Below are 16,395 nucleotides of genomic sequence, written 5' to 3'. Positions count from 1 at the left end.
TGCATCTTCCATAAATGTGAAATTTCTATATATGTGCATCTAATTCTATATATGCACACTTTTCATATATGCGCATGTCTTCCGTATATGCACATGTCTTCCATATATACACATATCTTCCATATATGTGTTTCTTTCATAGAGTAAGGGTAGTGGCAGAGAACCATTACAGTGTTGGATTTAATTTGTGCTTTTAATTTAAACTGAGATTTCTACTTCCTTGACACAAAATGTATTTCATCTATATTCATCCTCTGCCTTATGAATTCTAAAGCAAAAATCATCACACGCAGGAAAATTGGCAGTTTATAAGGAGGAAGTTCACAACCATAAATTCTGATTTTTGTGAAATTTTGGTAGAGATACTAATCTCCAACCTTAGATTGTTCACTAAGAATGGCAAAAGAATGGATAATGGAGTGGTAGCAGAGATTAAATTTGGAATGGGTGGTTTCAACGGTTTATTTCGAATTACTATTATTAGTGCGTCAAATTTAATGAATTAAACATTGGTGGGGTGATTAATAATTCAATGGGAAACTGGCTAAGTTTATTGGAAGATTTGGCGATAATTATTTCGGCGACGACGGTAGAGGCATGCCAAAATAGCAGGAGGGTTGGTGACAAGGTTGGCAGCCCGGGGGGGGAGTGTTTGGCCATAAGTAGTATAAGATTGGGGTATATGCATAACTTTCGTATATGCACATATATGGAATTTGTACATATAATGTAGATGCACATATACAAAAACTACACATATATGGAAGATGAACATATACATAATTTATGTGCAACTTCAGCCACTGTATATGCGCAACATCCATATATGCAAATATATGGAAGTTGTGCTTATAGAGAGGCTGATGTTCAAAATAAATTCCATATATACACATATCTTCTGTATATATGAAAATTTTGTGCATGTACAACTTTCGTATATGTGTATATCTTCCATATATGGGTAACTTCCGTATATGAAAATATACAGAAGTTCTGCATATACAGAAACAATGCACAACTTTCGTAATATACATATACATCCTCTATATATGCACAACTTCTATATATCCACATATTTTTTTGTATATGTGTAACTTTTATATATGTGCATATCTACCGTATATGCACAACTTCCATATATGCACAGATACAAATGATAAGTTGCACATATATAGAATACATGTGCATATACACATGGTATGCCACTATACGGGAGTCACACAGTTTCTATATATGTGCATCTTCTCTATCACATATCTTCCCTTTATGCGCATATATTTTGTATGTGCGCAAATTTCGTATATGTGTATATATGAAAGTTGCACACATACGGAAGATATGTGCATATATGAAACTTTTTTATATACGAAGATTGAAGTTGTGTACAAATATGTGCATATACAGAAGATATACATTCATATATGAATGTGGTGCATATATGGAAGATAAAAACGTATACAAAAATTGTGCATATACAAAAGTTTTATATATACGAAAGTTGTGCATATAGAGAAGTTCCATATATACAAAAATTGCACATATACGGAATATATGCGATATAGAAAATGCACATATATAGAAGTTGTGTGACTTCCGTATATGCACATATTTCGTATATGTGCATGTCTTCCGTATATGCACAAATTTCATATATGCACATATCTACCGTATATACACAACTATGGAAGTTGCGGATATATGGTAGATATGCACATATACGAAAGTTTTTCATATACAAAAGATGTGCGCATGTACAAAAGTTGTGCATATATGGAGGTTGTTGTATATGCATATTACGAAAGTTGCACACTACTTTTGTATATGTGCAGCTTCCATATATGTGTATATACAGAAGTTGCGTATATATGGAAGATATAAACATATAACAAAGTTGCATATATATAGAAGATATGAGCATATGCAAAAGATATGTGCATATACAAAAGTTGTGCATATATAGAAGATATGTGCCTATACGGAAATCGTGCATATACGGAAGATATGTGCATATATGGAAGATATATGCATATACAGGAGTTATGTAGAACTTTAGCCTTCGTGTAGGCACAAATTTCGTATATGTGCATCTTTTATATATGAAAATATATTCTGTATATGTGGATATAGGGAAGTTACGCATATACAGAGGTTGTGCATATACAATGGCTAAAGTTGCACATAAATTATGTATATGTGCATCTTTCATTTATAGGTTTCTTATGTATATATGAAACTTCCATATATTTGCATATACGAAAGATACACATATATAGAAGTTGTTCACAAATTCATCCTCCATATATACATAGCCTCCGTAAATGCATATGTCTATATCTTCCTTATATGCATATATACAAAAATTGTGCATATACAAAAGATATGTGCATATATGGAAGTTGCACATATATAGAGGATATGTGATACAGAAGATGTGCGACTTTGCTATATGCACATGTCTTCCATATATGCACAACTTCGGTATATGTGCTTCTTTCGTATATGTACTTGTAGTAAAAAGAAAAATAATAAATTTATCACCTTGTAAATAAGAGTGAGAGTGAGATAGAGGGATAGAGAGTAGCAAGAGATAGGGGTAAATGTGAGAGAGAAAGTGGGGTGTGAGGGAGGAAAAGAAAGGGTGAGAGTGAATGGGAGAGAGTGACAAAGAAAGTGGGTAAAGAGAGAGAGTGGGAGGGAGAGAAAGGTAAATAGAGAGGGGAGAAAGAGAGGGAAGGAGGAAGAGAGAAAGATAGGAGTGGGAGGAAGAGAGAGAGATAGAGAGAGAAAGTGGAGGGTGAGAGTTGGGTAGGGGGATGGTGGTAATGAGAGAGAGGAAGGTGGAGGGAAGAGAGAGAGGGAGGGAGGGCAAGAGAGAGACAGATATGGACAAAGAGAAATAAGGGAGGTAGAGAAGGTGGGAGAGAGAGAAAGGGGGTTATAGAGGGAGGGAGGGCTAGTAGTGTAGAGGGTGGGAGGGGCATTGAGAGAGACATAGAGAATGGGAGAGAGTGACTTTGAGAGAGAGAATGTGTGTCACCAGAGAGGGGTAGAGAAAGAGAAGGATTATGGGGTAATAGATAAATGGAGTGAATTCAAATGGATTGAAAGATCTATTCAATAGTTGTAGCAAGATATTAACAACTTGTGATAATTCTAGTTAGTTTTCTTTGTATAACTAGATTAAATTGTTTGTAGATTATTGTGTATTATTATCTTATTGTATAGGTCATGTTACAAGGGTGTGAAATTGAGCTTACTCCATTGAGTTATTTTTTAATAAGTTAAAAATAAGGGTTGCATGATTATAGATTTTACAAAGATTATGCCATTATGTGTCGAGCATTTTTTTTAAAATTAATGTCTATATATATATATATATATATATATATATATATATATATATATATATATATATATATATATATATATATATATATATATATATATATATATATATATATATATATATATACATACAATTTCAAGGACTTCGATAAGTCCTCACACAATTCTTTAGAGGGTCCTAGCTTAATGGAAGAGCATCTGCCTTATAAGCAAGAGGTTGGTGGTTCGATTCCACTGTGCGCTAACATGAATTAATTAATTGATGATAATGTAGTTTATTTTTAATTAAATATTTTTTATGTTGATTTATTTCAATGTTGAGATATTTTTCTAGATTCATTGTTTTATATTGTCTCTAAAGAGAAAAAAGTGATATTGTATTGTCATTAAATATTACTTTTTGATTAAAGACATGTTGTCTCTATAAAGTCAAAAATTTATTGTCTTCTAAGAAACAATAATATTTGTGTTATGTATTATCTTTATAGAGACAATTTTTAAGACAACAATTTGAGACATTCGCTTAAAGACAATATCTAATGCAATATACAAGTTTTATTTTGTCTCAAGTTAGTACAATCTACCCAAATTGTGTTTCAAATATTGTCTTAAAACCCCCTATCTGTAGTAGTGTAGTTTAATCATCTTCGATAATAACATTACCTGTTCTATAAAAATCAAGTATTGGTGAATGATATCATATTCATTATAATATTTATACAAACTTCCATAACATGTACTTAGCATGAGGAATGTATAATTGTTTATACAATGATAATGATTGCAAGAAATTTTTCGGAGAAGTTCAAATCAAAATTCATTTGTCGACGCATTTTGAACTATCTAGCATGGTTCATCATCAAGACAAGATGGGGAATTATATCATGGAATCAGATTAAATAGGGATACCGATGTAGAGAATTATTTTTTGAACGTTAGAATCTAACAATTAGTTTTGACTAGAAATTATTATTTATTAATAAAAAATATTTTAATATAATGAAAGTAATCGTCAGAACATAACTGTTAATTAAGATTTTTTTTTAATAAATTATAATTCCATAATTAAATAAAATTATTTAAAATTAAATAGGTTAATATTTTTGGTCATATTTAAATAATACATTGAGGTCAAAATTGGATAAACTAAGTTAAAATAAATAGGTAAATATTTAATTTTGAATCAATAGATAAATAATTTATTTATTTATTTCTTTGTTTATTTTTTAAAGTTTTGACTAAAAAGAAACACATTTATTTTTATTCACAATTTTAATAAATAAAGTTAAGTCTTACTACCAAAACCGTTTAGGGTGAGCCTCCTTAGCAAGGAAACCTAGGATCAATCCTCACGAGTCAAGTCTATAGAATCTATTTATCCGAAAATCAATATTTATATATTTAGTTCAAAATATCTATTTATGTATTCAGAAATACAATATTTATCTATTTATTCAAAATTAAATATTTACCTATTTATTTGACCTTACTTTATCCAATTTTGAGCTCAATGTATTATTTAAATATGACCAAAAATATTGTTCTATTTAATTTTGGAATTCTTTTTAATTATGGAATTATGGATTTTTTATTTTTTATTTTTTTTAATTATGGAATTATAATTTATTAAAAAAAAATCTTAATGTTTACTTTCATTATATTAAAATACTTTTGTTATGAAATAATAATTTATTGTCAAAACTTCAGAAATTCTTTCTCTGCATCGTTATTCATATTTAATCTTGATGTCATGATCTGATTCTCCATGTTGTCTTAATGATGAACCATGATGAACCATAGATGAATTATGATGTGAAATAAAATATTTATCTATTTATTCAAAATTAAATATTTACTTATTTATTTGACCTTAGTTTATCCAATTTTGACCTCAATGTATTATTTGAATATGATAAAAAATATTATTCTATTTAATATTGGATTTTTTTAATTATGGAATTATAATTTATTAAAAGGAAAATATTAATGTTTACTTTCATTATATCAAAATATTTTTATTAAGAAATAATAATTTCTAGTCAAAACTAATTCTTAGATTCTAACGTTTAGAAATTATGTGTGTGTTGGTCGTTACGTATTACACATAAATAAATTTTATAAAGTAAAAATATTTTTAATAAATATGGCATTAAAATTATAAAATTAAAATATATATAGATATATATGGCATAAATAATTAGTGTTGTATAGTAGAAGTGAGAAAAATTATAGTGAATAGTTAAATTTAATATGACAAAAGGCATTTTTAGTTTACTTATAATTAAAGTAAAAGGAAATTTCAATGTTGTGAAAAATAAGTTCATCTCAATAGTTATTGATTATAAACTATGTATGGACATTATTATAATGAGTCTAGATTCATTTTAAATGTGGATCTACCAAGCTAGGAGATGGATTAAAAGAGATTTGCACGTCAAAAGATTTAATCTCTCTCAGAGATTGGTAGATCGAGAGTTAAGATGAATTTGTGTGGGTAAATATTATTTTTTAATTAATAAAATATAAATGACTACTTTTATTAAAGTTTTTTATTACAATTTTTTTTTTATTTGTTTTTTTTTTTTTATAAAGGTGGTAAAACTTATCATAAAATCTCTTTTCACTCTAAAAGAGATTTGCACCTCAAGAGATTTGATCCCTCTCAAGGCTTGGTAGATCGAGAGTTAAGATGAATCTATGTTGGTAAATATTAATTTTTAATTAATAAAATATAAATAACTACTTTTATTAAAGTTATTTATTTATTTTTCTTTTCTGAAAGGTGGTAAAACTTATGATAACTCATTTCTTAATGGGAAAAAACAATTGTTATGTCTTATTGCTGGTAAACTAACTCATCAGTATTAATCAATAAAACCACATCAATTAAAATAATTTATTAATAATTTACAAAAAGTAGAATTTCACTCTTCAAATATTAATTAAATATAATTTGAAATATTTCTATAAAACTAAAATATAATTTTTAATTAATAATAATTATAAAAAAATCAATATCCCCTTTATCATTAAAATAAACTCCTTAGCCCTCTCATTTCAACAATTATAATGAATCTCGAAAACACAAACAACTAATTTTTAAAAGGAATGAATCTCGAAAACACAAACAACTACTTCTTAAAAAGAGTAGTCTAACTTATAGACAAATCTTTTTCTTCATAACTCTTTTTTATTACTTTTAACAAAAATTTGAACAATTTTTTTTTAAAACTAAGATTTTGAATTTTTTAAAATTAAAATATAGTCATTATTAAATTATATAAACAATTGTTTTTATAAATTAAACAAATTATCTAAAATAATATAAAAAATTAATTTATTATAACCCAAATAAATTACATAAAACTACAAAATTTTAATCAATCAAAATATTATATATCTATAAATTAAACAAATTATCTAAAATAATATAATTTTTTTTTATTATAAGCCAAATAAATTACATAAAACTATAAAATTTTAATCAATCAAAATGTTATATATTTACTTGTAATGTAAAGTTTCTCATTAAATCATTTTTAATCTCCTCCGAAGAAGATAAATGTCTTTGTACAATTAACTAGGGTATGAATACATTTTAAATCTTTTCCTACAATATTTAGTTTTAGTGGCCAGGTGTTCTACATTTATATTTGATTAAATATGAACTAAAGTTCATGTACTCCCAAAATATTTTTAATAAATAAAATAAATCCATATGCGATAAAATAATATGCAATTTTCTTGATACAACAGTAGTGTCCAAGTGAAATTACACAGCAACATGGGGAAGATCAGATGGGCAAAAAAAGACAAAATTCAAATGGGGTGTGCAATTGCTTTACGTGGAGACAAACCTAATAGTTGCAACGGTAATAGGACATCATTGAAATACCTATTCACTAACAAAAACACACCTAATACTAGATGAGTGAAATACGTATTCACTAACAAACACACAGTTAAAAATAATTAATATTATTTTATATTAATGGAGAAAATGGTTACATTGTTGTAACGTTCTCCCTAGTTTAGGATTAGTTCCTAAAGTTTAGGGGTTTGGGTGCAACTTCCTAATTGCTAGTATTGTATTTAATGATGTAATCTTTCATGGATGAAATAGAGTGTACGAGAGTGATCTCTCTGTTTTTGTGGGTGTAGTCTCCAGGTGCAGACCACACCTGAGAGCTACATCTCTTTCTTTTCAATTCTGTTCACATTTTATCTGGGTATCAGAGCTCAAATTGGGTGAGCCTGATCTTTTTTCACCTTATGGCTGAAGTGCCTTTTGTAGCTAGCTTACTTGTGTGGTAGAATTGCCTGAGTGGCAGAATTGCCTGTGTGGCTTGAAGTACTTTTGTGGCCGCGTGTACACAAGAGCTCTGTGCTCAATTGAGCAGGTGGACTGCAGAACACCTGGGTTGGACTTAGATATATATATATATATATATATATATATATATATATATATATATTTTTCTTTTTCTGAGTGGAGAGGATATTGGCGCTCTTTTTGCATTGACAGAAGCGCCAGGAGGGGGAATTAAAGCGGATTTTGTGGGATTAATCACGCCAGAGTGCCAGAACGTCCAATTGGCACGGAATTTAAGGAGGAAATCGCGCCAGCAAAAATACTCTAACAAATTTTTAATTGGCATGGATTTTTCGCTCGGGATAGTGCCAAAACAAACGGGATTTTTCGCACGCTGATTGAGGACGCGCCAACCTTCCTTCAAGGGGATCTGCGGGAAGCCTCAACTTCGTTTGGCGGTTTGCAAGGGGTGCAGATCGGCGAAGTTGCAGATCTATCCGAGAGAGGCAGATCGGATCAACTTTTTGATCAAATCGGATCTTCCGCTGTATTGAAGACGCCGAATTTGCTCGTTGGAGCAGGATTGCCAGACACTATAGATCGGTGGCAGAGGTGACAGATCGATCTGACAGGTATTGTTTTTTTTGTTGTTGTGTAGATTCAGAATGAGTAATATGATGGAATCTTACCTTAACGAGTCTGGTAAACTTAATGGATCTAACTTCACGAATTGGAAGTTTAAGATCCAGACCTTGCTCGAGGGTGCGAATGCTTGGTCCATAGTTACAGGCGATGAGCAGAAGCTGAACAGGGGGCCACAGGAGCAAGATTGGGAAAAACGAGAGAACAAGGCCAAAGTCTTGTTGAAGATGTCTGTGAAAGAAAATGTTATTGCACATATCAGAGACTGTAAAATGTCCGCGGACATCTGGACGAAAATCAAAAGTCTGTATGAGACCCAGAATACAAGCAGAGTCTTGGCACTTAAAAGCAAGCTATTCTCAATGAGGATGGACGAAAGGGAGACTGTTACTGCATTTGTTGCAAGAATTAAAGATGTGAAAGACGGATTGGGGGCCATCGGAGTGGGAGTGTCTGATGAAGATCTCGTTGCAATCACAATGAATGGGATGCGTGATGATTTTCAAACGTTCATCACTGGAGTGTCGGCAAGGGAGAAAGTGCCCACATTTGATGATCTCACTGGGATCTTGCAGCAAGAGGAGGAGTGGCGGCAGAACTTGAACACCTAGAGTGATGATCTTGCGCTGATGGCGAAATGATGATCATCTAAAGGAAAGCAGTCACAGCAGCAAACAAAGCAGAAAGGAGGAACATCACAAAAGAATCTGCATTCTCATAAACGTATGCTTGCAAATAATTATGAAAAGAAATGTTATTATTGTGGAAAGAAGGGTCATATACAAAGTGAATGTTATAAGAAGCAGGCTGATGATGCAAAGAGGAGGCAGGCAAATGCAAAGCACAGAGGATACTTTGTTGAAGAAGAAGACTTCAGTCATGAATTTCGACTGTTCACAGTTGACTGTGCCCTTTCAGCATCTAATGAAGATGACATTTGGTATGTCGATTCCAGAGCATCCTCTCACATGACAGGTAAAAAAGGAATTTTTTGATAGTCTTGAAGAAAGTATAAATGGATTAAAAAAATATCTAGGAGATGATAGTAGATACGAGATTAAAGGTCATGGGGTGATTTCAGTTAAGTTACCAAATGGAAAAATTAGTCACCTTACAAATTTTTTATATGTACCTGGAATTAAGAAAAATCTGATATCTATATCCATGATGGCTGATCAAGATATGCAAGTTGAGTTCTTCAAGACTCATTGTGTGATAAAGGATTGCAGGAATGAAATAGTTGCAACAGGCATGTGAGTTGGAAGCCTATACAGACTGGATGCAAAAAGCATACCAAAGCAAGCCATGGTTGCAGGAGGATCGAGAGCCGAACAACTCTGGAATCAGAGGTTCGGTCATTTGAATTTGTAGGACCTCATGTTATTGCAGAAGAAAGGTATGGTCGAGGGACTCCCTATCTTTCGTAATATTCAGTTAAATTGTGATGGTTGTGCCTTAGGAAAAATGCATAGAGAACAGTTTCCTGTGCATGATAGGAGGAAGGAAACAAACATTTTAGAACTAGTGCACACTGATGTATGCGGGCCTATGTAGACAAGGTCGCTAGGAGGAGCATACTATTTTTTGTTATTTACTGATGATTGCACTAGATATTCATGGGTTTATTTCTTGAACAAGAAAAGTCAGACTTTCCAGTGCTTTATAGAATTTAAAACCTTGGTGGAATATCAGTTTGGTAAGAGTATAAAAATTCTCCGATCTGACTAAGGGGGAGAATACAAGCTAAAGGAATTCATGAAATTCTGCAAATCACACGGGATTGTTCAGCAGTATAAAGTGCCACACACACCATAGTAGAATGGAGTTGCAGAGCGCAAAAACAGAACCTTGGTGGAGTGCGCAAGGAGCATGTTACAAGGTAAGGGTCTGTCTAATAGCTTTTGGTCAGAGGCTATTAATGCTGTTGTATATTTGAGGAACAGAAGTCCTACCAGGTATCTTGGCTTCAAAACCCCTTTTGAAGCTCTATATGGATTTAAACCAGTAGTAAACCATCTAAGAGTATTTGGGTCAAAAGATTTTGCCCATATACCCAAAGCTGATAGGAAGAAATTAGATCCTAAAGCAGTGAAATGCATCTTTGTTGGTTATGGCACAGAATTTAAAGCATATAAATTATTCAATCCTGAGTCTCGTAAGACATTTGCAAGCAGGGATGTAGTGTTTCATGAACAGGTACAGGAAGGGAAAGATGACGTTGGTGATGATTGGCACATTCCATTGTTGTTGGAGGAAAGCAGCGAGGATGAAAGAGAGCAGGAGCAGAAAGAAGAGCAGAAAGAAGAGCAAAAAGAAGAACAGCAAGAAGGTGATAATGCAAGCCCAGTTATAGCAGAAGAAAACAAATTTGAGGTAAGTCCCCTACCAAGGAGGTCAGGTAGGAAGACTCAATTACCATTAAAATTGAGAAACTATGCTTTGATGTCAAAGGTTTTGAACATTGTAGAACCCTCTAATTACAAAGAAGCTAGTCAATTTAAGGAATGGAGAGCTGCAATGAATGAAGAGATGGAATCAATTATTAGAAATGATACTTGGGATTTAGTTGAGCTGCCTAAGAATAAAACACCCATAGGATGCAAATGGTTGTTTAAACCAAAAATGAATGCAGACGGAAGTATAGAAAAGTTAAAAGCTAGGCTGGTTGCAAAAGGATATTCACAGCAGGAAGGTATAGATTTTGATGATACTTTTGCACCTGTAGCAAAGTTAAATACAATCAGAATGCTTATTGCTTTAGCTACTAAATGTAATTGGGAATTACACCAGCTTGATGTTAAATCTTCATTTTTAAATGGTGATTTAAAAGAGGAAATTTACTTAGTACAGCCAGAAGGGTTTGTAAAGTAGGGGCAGGAACATCTTGTTTGCAGATTGAAAAAGGCTTTATATGGTTTAAAGCAAGCACCCAGGTCTTGGTACGAAAAGGTTGATTCTTTCTTTGTATAGCATGGTTTCCATAGAAGTTTAAATGACCCAAATTTGTATACCAAGTACAATAATCAGGGGCAAATTATTTTGATTTCTTTGTATGTGGACAACATGATTATAACAGGAAATGCAGATGATTTAATTAGAGGAATCAAAAGGCTTATGGCACAAGTTTTTGAGATGAAGGATCTCGGAAGCCTTCACTATTGTCTGGGATCAGAAGTATGCAGAGATACTGGGCAAACTTTTCTTACCCAAGGGAAGTATGCCAGAAATCTGTTGGAAAAGTTTGGTATGGATCAGTGTAGATCAGCAACGACACCTTTGCAGCAGAATCTGAAATTGAGCAGTGACGATGGCACTAAGGAGGTTGATGCCACAATGTACAGACAGCTGGTTGGTAGCTTGATATAGCTTACAACAACCAGACCTGACTTGGCATACTCTGTCAGTGTATTGAGCCAATTCATGTCGAAACCGCTTGAAAGTTACTGGATAGAAGCAAAGAGCGCGTTGAGGTATCTTTGTGGTACTGTTAATTATGGTATTTTATACACTGATGTATCTGATGTTACTCTAGCAGGTTTTTCAGACTCAAACTGGGCAGGTAACTTGGATGATCGGAGGTCCATCATAGGATACGCATTCAACATAGGTTCCGGGGTCATAGCTTGGAGCAGCAAGAAGCAGAGTACTGTAGCCTTGTCTTCATGTGAGCTGAGTATCAAGCATTGTGTGCAGCAACGTGTGAAGCTGGTTGAGAAGGCTTCTCAAATATGCAGGAAAAGAACAGAAGAATCCCACTTCCACCAAAAGCGACAACCAGAGCACCATTAAATTAGCATACAATCCAGTGTTTCACAAAAACACCAAACATATAGACACTCAGTTTCATTTTGTTAGAGAGAAAATACAGTCTAAGAAATTGCTGTTGTATATTGTAAAACTTGTGACAATGTGGCTGATATTTTCACAAAGCCTCTTGCACGAGTGAAATTTGAATTGTTTAGAAAGATGCTAGGAGTCCAGGAGAACCCTTTCTCCATTAAGGGGGCGAGTTAAAAATAATTAATATTATTTTATATTAATGGAGAAAATGGTTACATTGTTGTAACGTTCTCCCTAGTTTAGGATTAGTTCCTAAAGTTTAGGGGTTTGGGTGCAACTTCCTAATGTAATCTTTCATTGATGAAATAGAGTGTACGAGAGTGATCTCTCTGTTTTGGTGAGTGTAGTCTCAGGTGCAGGCCACACCTGAGAGCTACATCTCTTTCTTCTTAATTCTGTTCACATTTTATCTCACACGACTTCATACCATGAGCCTCCAAAATATTTTTGCTACCTAGAGCGTAGGGTGAAGAAGAGGTAGTGGCTGTGTATCTAATTTGACAGTAATTCTCAATCTCCTCTTTTCTTCACCATGGAAGGCGTCCCACAATGATATACTTCCTCCCATACAACACTCAAATAAATTCAATTAAATAACACACAGAAATTTGACGTAAAAATGAAGACGTAATTATCAATTCACCCAGAAAGTTGTGGAGCCTATTTATCAATTCTTCTTTTTCACCTCACTATCATTGCAATATTCCACGTTCCTCCTCGCTGCAGCAACTCGAATTGAATACCCCAATGAACGCAATAAATAAATAAATCCATGCTTTTATTAATTAATTAAATGAGAGAATGAAGATTCAAAGTGAACAAACCTAATGATACCATTTCTCCCGACATTGCAGTCGTCCTCTTCCTCTAATTTTGGGAGGGTGAATTGTTGCTTGCTATCGATATCCACAACCATCAACACCTAGGAATGAGATTGGTGAATGAATATATGAGGAAACAAACGAACTAGGGATTTTATAGAAAAAATGTGGTCGTTTGGAGATAGTAGAAGAGGTCGGTGAGGACAACACTGCGCTGAGTGCAGGACGACCAGCTGCGAAAAGAGGGTGTCGACATTTGTGAAGGGCCTGAGGCTTCTGTGGTAGATATACACTAGCCCCTTGACAGTATCTATGATGATATTCATGTTCTGCAGCCAGCTCAAAGGTTGGACCATAGAATTTCTTCTAAAGATATGCTCATCCAAACTGCAGGTGGGCATCTAATCGTATATTAGAAACCTCTGATGCCCCTCCCTTTCGTGGTTGGCTACACAGCGGCGTCTCAAACTGACCATATTCCTGTTCATGTTTTTGAACTCCACCTCGTTAAAGAATTTAGACTGCCAGTGTCTAATTTAAAAACTCCCCACCTCGTTTAAAAATTAGGAGTCATTTCAAAATCCTGCTCCTAACTCTTTGGTTTGAAATTTGAAATGTCGGGCGGAGATATAGAATTTGAAATCTGTATGGAGATGGCATTGAAGGTGTATTGTGGAGACTGTATTATCGATCACATCTAGGAGTCAGAGCTACCAGAAATGCCAGGGAGAAGACCTGCCGGAAATCGAGAGAGCATGTAGCTATCATACATGACCATGTTGGTTTTCCATCCATGTACTATATACGAGGGAGTTGCTATCGAATGTATTAAATGCTCCATATTGGGTACCCCATGCTATGGCCATAGTTGTGTATAGAAAGTCACTAAGCCATAGTTGTGTATAGAAAGTCACTAAGCCAATCATTGGCTTAGTGATTTGTTTTTAAGAATTGCCGCTCCATAGTTGGGCGCTCAGAAAGTGACCTCTGGACCATGGAGAGATTAAAAACAAATCCCAATCCCCACTAAATTTGGATAACAAAAATTGTTTAACCAGCAAAACTGCGGAAAAATTAACTGCACATAAATCAATTATACCGCAGTTAGCACAGTAACGGAATTTGACTTAAAACCTAAGCAATTTAACCTATTTAAGATGTTAAATATGTGTTAAAAATTTTCAGCTTAAGAACCAACTCACACATGTTCAACACCTTCCTCACAAAAGGGCTTTACAAAAATGCCCAACAACTGCAGAAATATACACTTAATAAATTTAATCCCATGTTACTTACAAACATGGTCAAACAATTGCATAAATTTAAACCAATTTTGCTTCATAGCACTAAAGCACATGTTAACACAAATTATAATAAGGATCATACCACTAGAATGTCGGAGAGAGTAATCTGGGATACTTCATCTAAACGGGATTGAGGTCCGCTGCAGGTTGAGCAGTTGCAGCCAGACGTCCTTTCTCTGAAGCAGGTTTTCCAGTCGCCCGCTTTACGGCAGATTGGATAGCTCGGGCATCCCTCTTCTCTACTGGCTTCTCTCCTGCCTTCAAAACAACTGCTTAAAGAGCCTTCCCTGCAATATATCATTAACTGGGCTATATAGCCTTGGGTTATGCTCTAATATATTTAATAAAAAATTATAAACAGACACATAAGTTTTGTATATAAATTTCTGTCTCAATTGGAGTTGCCTGTCCAATAGTAATGACTTCGCTTGCTGCAATTTCGTGATTGGTGGGCATAAACTTTAGGTTGGAACGAACTGCTTGTCCACCAACATAATGTGTCTCGAGCAACTGACTCGTGACTGTAGTTTTGGTGACCGACATGTCCAAATATCCTCTAGCCGCTTGATCTTCGTCTCGGTTAACCTCACCGGATCTCTCATTAGCATTATGGCGGCAGCACCACCTTTCTGAGTCTGGCCCGGGGCTTGTGCTTCTGCACTGTCTATGAGAGAAGTATGGATGTTCGAATATGTAATTCTTATTTGTATCGGTTGTGTCTTTCTAATTAAAGAAGGCTGTTCCTATTTTGTTAGCTAGATTTGTGTGTGGTTGAGATATTCTCTCAAATAAGAGATTGTGTGTCCAAGATATTTTTGTTATCTTGAGACAATATTATTTTAAATATGTAATCACATTTGATTAATGAATGGAAGATAGTTTGTAGTATTGGTTTTTTGACATGGTATAGAGCTTCTGATGTCACGCGCTTACCCTGGCAGTACTCTTCCAACCGCATGATCGGGGGTACAACACCACCACCCATTTTTATTTTAACAATACTTGTAAGTGTGGACTACGCCTACTTTCTATACTTTATTTATTTTTCAACTTTCTTGAGTATAACATTCACATACACAACGGAAACATTCAATTAATGATCTTCATTGTTATTACCATTTACACATATGCACAGTGGGTACTTTAATGGGATGGGCAACTCCTTGAAATATGAGTCTTCCCGATAATAACAATATTTCACAAAATATACAGTTTACAGTCTTTGCTGGAAACTCCAAGTTTTCTTGGTACAATTTCTATCACAACCGTGCAACCTAGCTTACACCGTTCAGACTACCCGAACCACCGTTGGAGTGCCCATCGGTTCTACCATCCATCGCAACTCATTCACTGTTGCCCTGTTTAGCACATCGTTCACCCTCAGCTCGTTCAACCGAATGCCCTCAACTCGTTCAAGCAGACGCCCTCGCATGTCCTCGCCTGTACTGTCGTTCAGACCAATCTCGCTCGTTAAATCGTCCGGGCGAACGTCCTCGCACGCCCTCGCTCGTTCAGTCATTTGGGCGGATGCCCTCGCATGCCCTCGCCCATTCAGACGTTTAGACCGATGCCCTCACACGAATGCCTTCGCACGACTTCACCCGAAGACCTTCGAACGACCTCATCTGTTCAGTCACTCGGGCGGACGCCCTTGCACGCCCTTGCTCGAACGCCTTTGGACGACTTCGCCCATTCAGTCGCTTAGAAAAATGCCCTCAGATTCCCTCGCCCGTTCGGTTGTTCAAGCCGAAGCCCTTGCACACCCTCGCGCGAACGCCTTCGCACGACCTATGGTTTCGTTTTTTGCATTTGTTGCGACTCCGTGCTTCGGCCCAAGAGTCTGCCTACACTTCGCCTAATTTTAGACTCTCCAAGTAGCTCGCCCTCCTAGCTTGCATAAACACTTGGAAACTTTTCTTGATTTTTTTTTCCACCATTCCAACACTTTACTTATATGGTAGTTGGCGCATTGGTTGGGGTGTCGACTCACCAAGCCGACCCATCCTTTAGTCCGACTAGCTTCTCCATCGTGTCGGCCCATGGTGTGGTGTTAGGACCTGCAGTTCCACCAGAGGTGCGATCGCGTTCGGCAGCAAATGAGCGGTTGGGAAACTTGAACGAACGAGCTTAG

General features: G+C 34.9%; 1 pseudogene; it reads right to left on the bottom strand.

The window, feature by feature from the left end:
• Nucleotides 1–15,249, bottom strand: part of LOC149203648 (late embryogenesis abundant protein D-34-like) — a 117,875-nt pseudogene extending 102,626 nt beyond the window's left edge.
• Between the last annotated feature and the right edge of the window lie 1,146 nt (nucleotides 15,250–16,395).

This window comes from Pinus tabuliformis, chromosome 2_1 (genome assembly GCF_031772625.1).
Source record: "Pinus tabuliformis cultivar Carrire ecotype Pingquan chromosome 2_1, CPIR1, whole genome shotgun sequence".
NCBI lineage: Eukaryota > Viridiplantae > Streptophyta > Pinopsida > Pinales > Pinaceae > Pinus > Pinus tabuliformis.
The sequence above is the reverse complement of the archived record's forward strand: the minus strand, read 5'-3'. Positions and strand labels throughout refer to the sequence as shown.